At 38.6% G+C, this 7,642-nt stretch overlaps 1 non-coding gene across 1 annotated transcript; it reads right to left on the reverse strand.

Moving 5' to 3' along the window:
• Positions 1 to 6,642: 6,642 nt before the first annotated feature.
• On the reverse strand, positions 6,643 to 6,749 carry LOC131247714 (small nucleolar RNA R71). Its single transcript, XR_009171986.1, has one exon. It is a non-coding gene; the product is annotated as a small nucleolar RNA R71 (small nucleolar RNA).
• Between the last annotated feature and the right edge of the window lie 893 nt (positions 6,750 to 7,642).

Raw genomic sequence — 7,642 nt, forward strand, 5'->3', positions numbered from 1 at the left:
CAATCTTCCGCTTGCATATTTCACCTATCCCTGGATTTTGTTTGCAGTTTGGCTTAATCTACTCCATGTTTTATACACTAATATAGACACCATACATCCATCATTGCATATGTTGTATAAGTAATGTTTTGAAACTCGGGAGCTGAGTTATGCTCAATCCCCGAATTTCAGGGCGTTACAGTTGCTATGCATTTTTCTTCCTTTCTTCCTTAGTTTTTTCATGCTTTCTTCTAGGGTTTTAAATCCAATCATGTATATGGTAGGCTAAACCTCTTAGCTAGGGCTAAGGGGTGAAGCTTGTAGCATGATGGGATGTTTCTATTGCTTTGATTCCTATTTAATTTGAACTTACTTTGATTCTAGTTTGATAATTAAGGAATACTTTCAGTTTTTAATGGTTTGTTGTGACTTAAATTACAACAGATCTGCAATAGCTTTGAGTATTTTCTTTTCCTGATTTTTGAGATTATGGGATTGGTACATCCTGTTGTTTGCCATCGTCTCATGAGCATGGTTTGGTGATGAACTGTAACACCCCGTACTTTCCAGTACTCGAGTGTTACCATGTAATTTAATTTAATATAAATACAAAGAATAATACAACCTAAATATATATATACTATGAAGTGTATATACTTTGTAAAGATTTAAAATTTCATGCTAAAATGATACATATGTATTTAATGTATATAAGACATTATGAAAATAATATTATATTAAATAAACACAATGAAAAATAATTTCACAACATAAAATCAAATTTTAAATAATAATGTAGCAGTGAATATTTTTATATCCGTATGTATACAAAAATCATTAGATATTTTAATGAAATTTTATATTTAACAATATTATTAAATACAAATATAGTTTTAATTAAATATAATATTGTATATTAAGAATTATGTATATTAATGAATGTGTGAACAACAGCATGTAATTAGTGATATGTTAATATTAAAATTATATTTATATATATGTATGAGATTTTAAATATTGTAATTATAAGTAAGATACAAAAATAATAAAAAAATTTATATTAATATTAGTATCAGATAGTAATATATGACAAAAGCCTTACAAATGGCCCATTAAGACCTTTTAACCGTTGACGTCCAACGTCGGGATGATCTGACCGTCAGATCAATGAAAACCCCCAATTTAGAGGCAAAATCCGCATGTATGGCCCACCTGAGACTTGGGTCAACCTGTTCTTTGGTCAGAGACATTAAGTAGGCCCATCAAGCGAGATGGTCGGATCAGATCTCCCGCAGACATCATGATGGGGCCCACACAAGGGTGCGCATGCACCACAGCCAGCGTGCAGGACGTGCACCAGTCCGCTCGACCATTCAAACCGGGCGCTGACCCGCTATTTCCTTAAGCGGAGAGAGATTCTCTCTCCCTCTCGTTGCGCCAGCTGACGGACAGCGTCCGTTTTGGACCCACCATGGCCCACAAATGTGGACCCACCTTGATGATCCAGACCATCCATCGTGTGCACGGCATAGTTGCAACCAAAACCTAGCCTTTTCCACGTGCTGTAGAACGTTTGCGCGTGCACCATCTTCGACCCAATCAAGACCTTCAAACTCAACATTTCCAGAAATGGAAACTGTCTTCCTTCCAGCTCAGCGATCCACGTGCCCTCTCCCCTTCCAATCCCAGCCATCCTTCCTAGCGAGATCTCAGCCGTCCAAACCCGGTTTCCACCTCAACAAAACCACGACCGGTCTCCATTCCGCCCACTGTTTTGGAGGCGGTTTCAGCCAGCAGAGATCCTGGCCACTTGTTATTGATCCGACGGTTTAGGAGGGATCAGGGCAAGGATATAAGGCGTGCGGATCGAGGAACAGTAGCTCACCCTCCATTTTCGCAGCCACAACCAAAAACCGGTTGTTTCCCTCCAACCTTCGAACCCACCAAGAAAACGTTGTTAGAGCTCCACTCCTACTATCCCCCAAGTTCCATTACACCCCTAGAAACCCTCTCATGTTGTCGGATTAAAGGAAGAAGTTGAGGGAGAGAATCTGCCATTAACGGCGGAGCTTCTTCCTCTTTCAAGTGGTGCCAAACCGAGTTGATTCGGGTCGAATCCGGCAGTTCAGTGACTCCGCTGGACCTGCAACAGAGATGGAAGAAGAAAAGGAAGAAAAAGAGAGAAACAGTGGGAGAGAGTGAGGGAGAGGGCAAGTGCAACTGTTGCACTCACTGCCGAGTCAAGGGGACCCGACTCGCCGGCATCTTCTGCCTTCATTGAGTCGAGCTGACCCAGCTGAGTTGCATGTCTGGTAGGATTCAGGCCTGCCAAGCATCCCTTCCATCAATTGAAATGTGGAGTGTGTGTGCTTGTGTGCGGCATTGGCTCAACCCAACCGAGTCGCTGGTGCGACTGCTCGACTCGCTGGGTTGAGCTAGGCATTTGGAGTCGGGGTTAGCTCGAGCTAGGTGCGAGTTTGGTCTGTCCCAGACCCTGTGAAAAACCAGGGAGAGTATAGGGGCATGTAATAGAAAGAGAGAAAGCAGGATCGGTTGGTGGGTTGCAAGGCAAGCGAGTTGACTTGACTCACCCGTGTTGGGTCTCGCCAGCCTCCTTGCTGGAGTTTTCCAGCTAAAGCAAGAGAAGAAAAGAAGAAGAAAGAAATAGAAGAGAGAGAGATTCTAGAGAGAGAGAGAAGAGAGAAAATGAAGGAGAAGAAGATGGGTTGTCCGGCCCAAACTGAGTCAACTCATCGAGTCTGAGCGAGTCGAGCTGGGTTGGTCTGTCTAGACCCATTGCTGGACATCCTAGAAAGGGATAGAGGAATGGAGGAATGAAAGAGAAAAGAAAGAAAAGAAAGAAGAAGGAGAAGGTGAGATTGAGAGAGTTGAGCTGAGTCAACTCAAATGCCAAGTTGTGTTGATTCAAGTCAAATGAATTGCAGGTGCGTTTTCTCTAAAAACCTTGTATTGGAATTTTAATTAGAACATTGGTAAGTTATTTATGCTATAACTAGCTATTATAATCAAAGGCTGTAATTATCAAATCTTAGTATTTATTACCATCATTAATGTGGCTATAATTATTGCGATTATTAAATATGGCTAACTATTTGTTAATTCTGCTAGTGTTAGTTATTATGAGCATTAGGTACAAACATTTATCATGCTATACCTTTATCAGTATAGGTTATTAACAATAAGATTAACATTGATAGCATTAATAGGAAATTATTATCTACCTTTACTTCATTCTAAAATTAATATGAATTAATTATATGAATTTGATTTCTAAACTCTAAGCCAAAGCCTAAAGTTAGGTTAGTGGACGAAATCCTGAGTCTAAGTAACCTAAACCATAAGTTATGATCCTAATCGTACAAATTAATAAGTTGTTCTCTAAGATATCATTATAGGTCCCTTTTACCGTTGTTATTACTATCATGAGTCACTATTAGTATCACTATTCGTGTGTTGTTAGATAATTTAATATGATATTAGCCGCTGTAATATTCTTAAAATTTACAACTAATTTATTTATTAATTTTACTCATTCATTACTCCCATTAACAATACCATTAATGGCCACACGAAATAGAGTTCAAATTTCATAATCTAAACCTAGAACTAAATCCTAAGATGAAGCCCTACACTTTACATTAAAATCCTAAAATCTAAGTATGGGACTAGACTCTAGAATAAAACTCTAAAAATAAGTAACCTAAACCCTAGGTCATATTAACCTTGACCTTAAATACTTTGTAGAAACCTGATCTCACGTACAACTTCACAATCCATGGTAGGATTCAATCCTGAGGGTGCACGCGCTTCGTAGCAACGCTGGTTGGCGATTCGATGCATGAGGTGATGATTCTTCCCCTTGAGCTTTCCATCTTCTCATTAGCTTAAGTTATAGTTTTTATTAAAAATTATAATTGACATCTCTTTCTTATAATCACATGTATTAGCTGGTGGAAATTGAATTGCTATATTGCCTGCTTAATGTTCATCCTGTATATTTGTTCATGCTTGTGAATTATTTGTGTATTGCTTATGGACTTTAAACTGGTACATTAGTGGGAAACCCCCACCTATAAATGTACACCCATACTTGGGATGTAACCCGACTGGTTGTGATTAAAATGGACCTTCGACTTAGTGGTTATTGAGTAGTGGTCTAAATGGATCATTGATGTGGGCCTACCATCCAGGGTTATTTTGTCCAAATGGTTTTCAAGGATGGTCTTTTATCGCATGGTTTTGACACTCGCCCTATGAGGCCTATTTTGATAATTGCCCTATGTGGCTTGTTTGATATCGCCCTATGTGGCTTTGTTCTAATATTTTCCCTATATGGGTTCGATGTTTTATACTGTGTAACCATATGATGGTAAGCCCCATATATTGTAATATGATTGGCCACTAGTCGACGGGTTTCCATTAAACATCCTAAGATGGTAGCCTCATGAGCCGGGGATGGTGGTAATGGGACACTATGCCCGAGCTGTCGGCCTACGCTGGGCCTTGTGCTCCCCGTAGTGACCTTTGAGCTTATCTAAATTGGCTGGTTGTAAATGGACTAATAATGACTTGGCTAATCATGGATGCATGACATACTATGATGGCTTGGATCATTATGCCCATACGATTACGCTGCGTGTTGCACTGATGACCACTCACATCTTTGGGTGACGACCCTATTACCTGTCTGGATGTTTTTCTTGGGGCACCGACCGTCCGGATGATTTACCCGGGTCGATGATTGCATTCATGCATCCATGCACCTAATAAGACTGCATTTACTCTGTTTTGGTTGTCTGGATGTTTTATACTATCTCTTACCTAATGCGGCGGTGTGTAATCTTGAGGGGAATTCACACTGAGTTGGCCACTCATCCATCAAATATACAACCGTACAGGTAGTACAGGTGGCTTTAGTAATATGCTTGTTTAGACTTGATGAGGAGTAGGGTACGATCGCCAGGGATGCATGGCTATATTTACCTAGAGGAGCTGCGTGATCTCGTGGCTTATATTTATATGCTTTCCACTATTCTTCATGTATTAAATTCTTGTAAATCTTATACTTGTTAAATTCACAGACATTGGTTTGTATAAGTCATTATGGGCAACTTCTTATAAATTTGAATGATAATGAAATTTTCCTTTATGTCGATTTATCCACACTACGCTCATTTGCTTACTCTGATGAAGAAAAGAAAAATGTGCACTCGAATTTAACCATCCTTTAAAAGCTAACACTCGGGTTTTTGGGACACAGGTCATATACTCGGGTCCTGAAAACCGGGGCGTTACATGAACTCCCTACCAATTATCATAATTCTCCTTTATTGAGAATTAGGTCAAAGGAAGTTCAAATTGACTTAATTACTATATCTTTCAATTAGATAGGATAGGACTCCAACTCCAATAGTGTTATTTGAGTCAAGTAAGAGGATTCCCTGATCATTGCCAGTGAATCCTTGGAAACCCTAGTTCCCACCTTTAAATTACAAGTTTTAGTTAAATAATTCACCATTACTCTCTCCACAATTCCATGTTTAGTTTAACATCTTCTCCTACTTCTTCTTCTAGTTAATTTCAGAAACATACAAGATTAGTCCCTGTGGATTCGACCTTAGTCTTACCGAGATTATTACTACATCATGACCCTACACTTGGGGTTGTGAATAAGTTTTTAACACCGTTGCTGGGGATTGATGGTTGTGTTTTTCTGAGATTGATTAGTTTTAAAATTAGGTTAAGATTAAGATTTGTTATTTTCTATTTTTAGGTTAGGGTTTTTTTTTTTTTGAATTATTTTTAGAAACTAACTTTCTAATTCTAAGTTTATAACCTTCCTAATCTGTTTTTAGAAACTTTCCTTTTTCATTTTTAGAAACTAGTTTGTTTTCCTTATTTCCTTTTTAGAAACTAATTCACTTTTCTTTTTCTTTTGCAGGAACCTAACATAGAAACTTCTAATTTGGTAACCTCTTCCTAATTTTCTCTCTTTCGATTTCTAGATATCTATTCCTTCTTTCTTTTTAGGTTTAGGTTAGATTCTGAAATAAAGGGCTGAGATTGTTTCAGGCCCAAGTGAGTTTGTGATAACACTCGATGTCTCTTGAGTGAAGGAGGATTGGTTGAGGGGTTACCTATCCATCATAGGATTAGACACCACTCGAGATCCATAGAGTTAACTAAAGTTATGGTTGTAAATCAACTGCCCAATCAACCTCCAAATTCACCTTAACCTAGGGTTAGGGAAATCTAGGATGAAAACGAGGTGCATCAAGCACCCCCGGCTCGTACTTTATGAGATTATTTACAACCGGTGGGGGTGAGCACACCTTCGTGTATGGTTTTTACAGAAAACACGGGAAACATGAATATTAAGCCAGGGGTAATCCAACTCCTTCCAAAGTTACATGGACTTAAATCTGAATGTCCATATTTACACATGAAAGAGTTTGATGAGATCATAGCCACTTTATATTTTCTTAACATATCTGAGGACACAATCAGCCTGAAACTCTTTCCTTTTCTTTGAAAGTAAAAGCTAAGATGTGGTCGCACTCACTACGTCTACGATCCATTGGTAGATGGAAAGACATGACAATGGAGTTCATAAAGAAAATTTTCTCATATCATAAAACGAACACCCTTAGAAAGTCGATCATGAACTTCGCCCAAAAGGAAGATGAAACATTCTTCCAATGTTGGGAGCGATTCAAGGATCTTATCAATTCATGTCCATAATACAAATTTGAAACGTGGCACATAATAAATTTCTTTTATGATGGACTGACATCTTCCATGTGCCAAATGGTCGAGACAATGTGCAATAGGGAATTCATGAGCAAAGATGTCAATGATGTTTGGGATTATTTTGTCAATCTTGCTGAAAACACATAATCATGGGATATCTCCCCTAGACCCAATATCATGTCTAAGCCAATTCAAACAAAAGAGAGGGGTGGAATGTATGCTTTGAGAGAAGAAGATGATATAAGTGCTAAAGTGGCCAGTCTCATAAGGAAACTCGAGGCCATTAAACTTAAGAAGGACAAGGCCAAGGAAGTAGTTTGCAGTATTTGCGCTTGCAACATTCATACATCTAAAAATTGTCTAACAATACTTACTTTTCAAGAAATATTGAATGAATAGTCGAATGCTATAAACAACTACCAAAGGCCTTTCAAGGGAACTACCTCGAACACATACAACCCCAGCTGGAGAAGCCATCAAAATTTCAGTTGGAGGAATGGGCAAACTACTACTAACTAGTTTTTGGATCAAAAGAAGCCTCAAGAGGATCCAGTTTTGAAACACATTCAAAATCAAGAGCTTTTCAATCAAGGCACACTACACGCTTTTCAAGATCTTACCAAAGTTGTGCAATGAATTGAGTCACACTTAACAATTGGAGAGAAAGGGGTACTTCCAGCCTAACCTCTCCCCAATCCTAAACCACAATATGAAGTTAGTGACTCAAGCTCTTCAAATCAAATGGAACAAGTCAAGTGTATCACCACTCTTAGGAGTGAGAAGATCATTAACAAAACCATTCCAATTAGGGTTAAAAAGCCTAAGGACCCGGAAAAGGACAACAATGATAGACCTAGCACTGCTCCACAAGATTTAGAATAGGAACCTTAAG

Source organism: Magnolia sinica, chromosome 5, assembly GCF_029962835.1.
Source record: "Magnolia sinica isolate HGM2019 chromosome 5, MsV1, whole genome shotgun sequence".
NCBI classification, from domain to species: domain Eukaryota; kingdom Viridiplantae; phylum Streptophyta; class Magnoliopsida; order Magnoliales; family Magnoliaceae; genus Magnolia; species Magnolia sinica.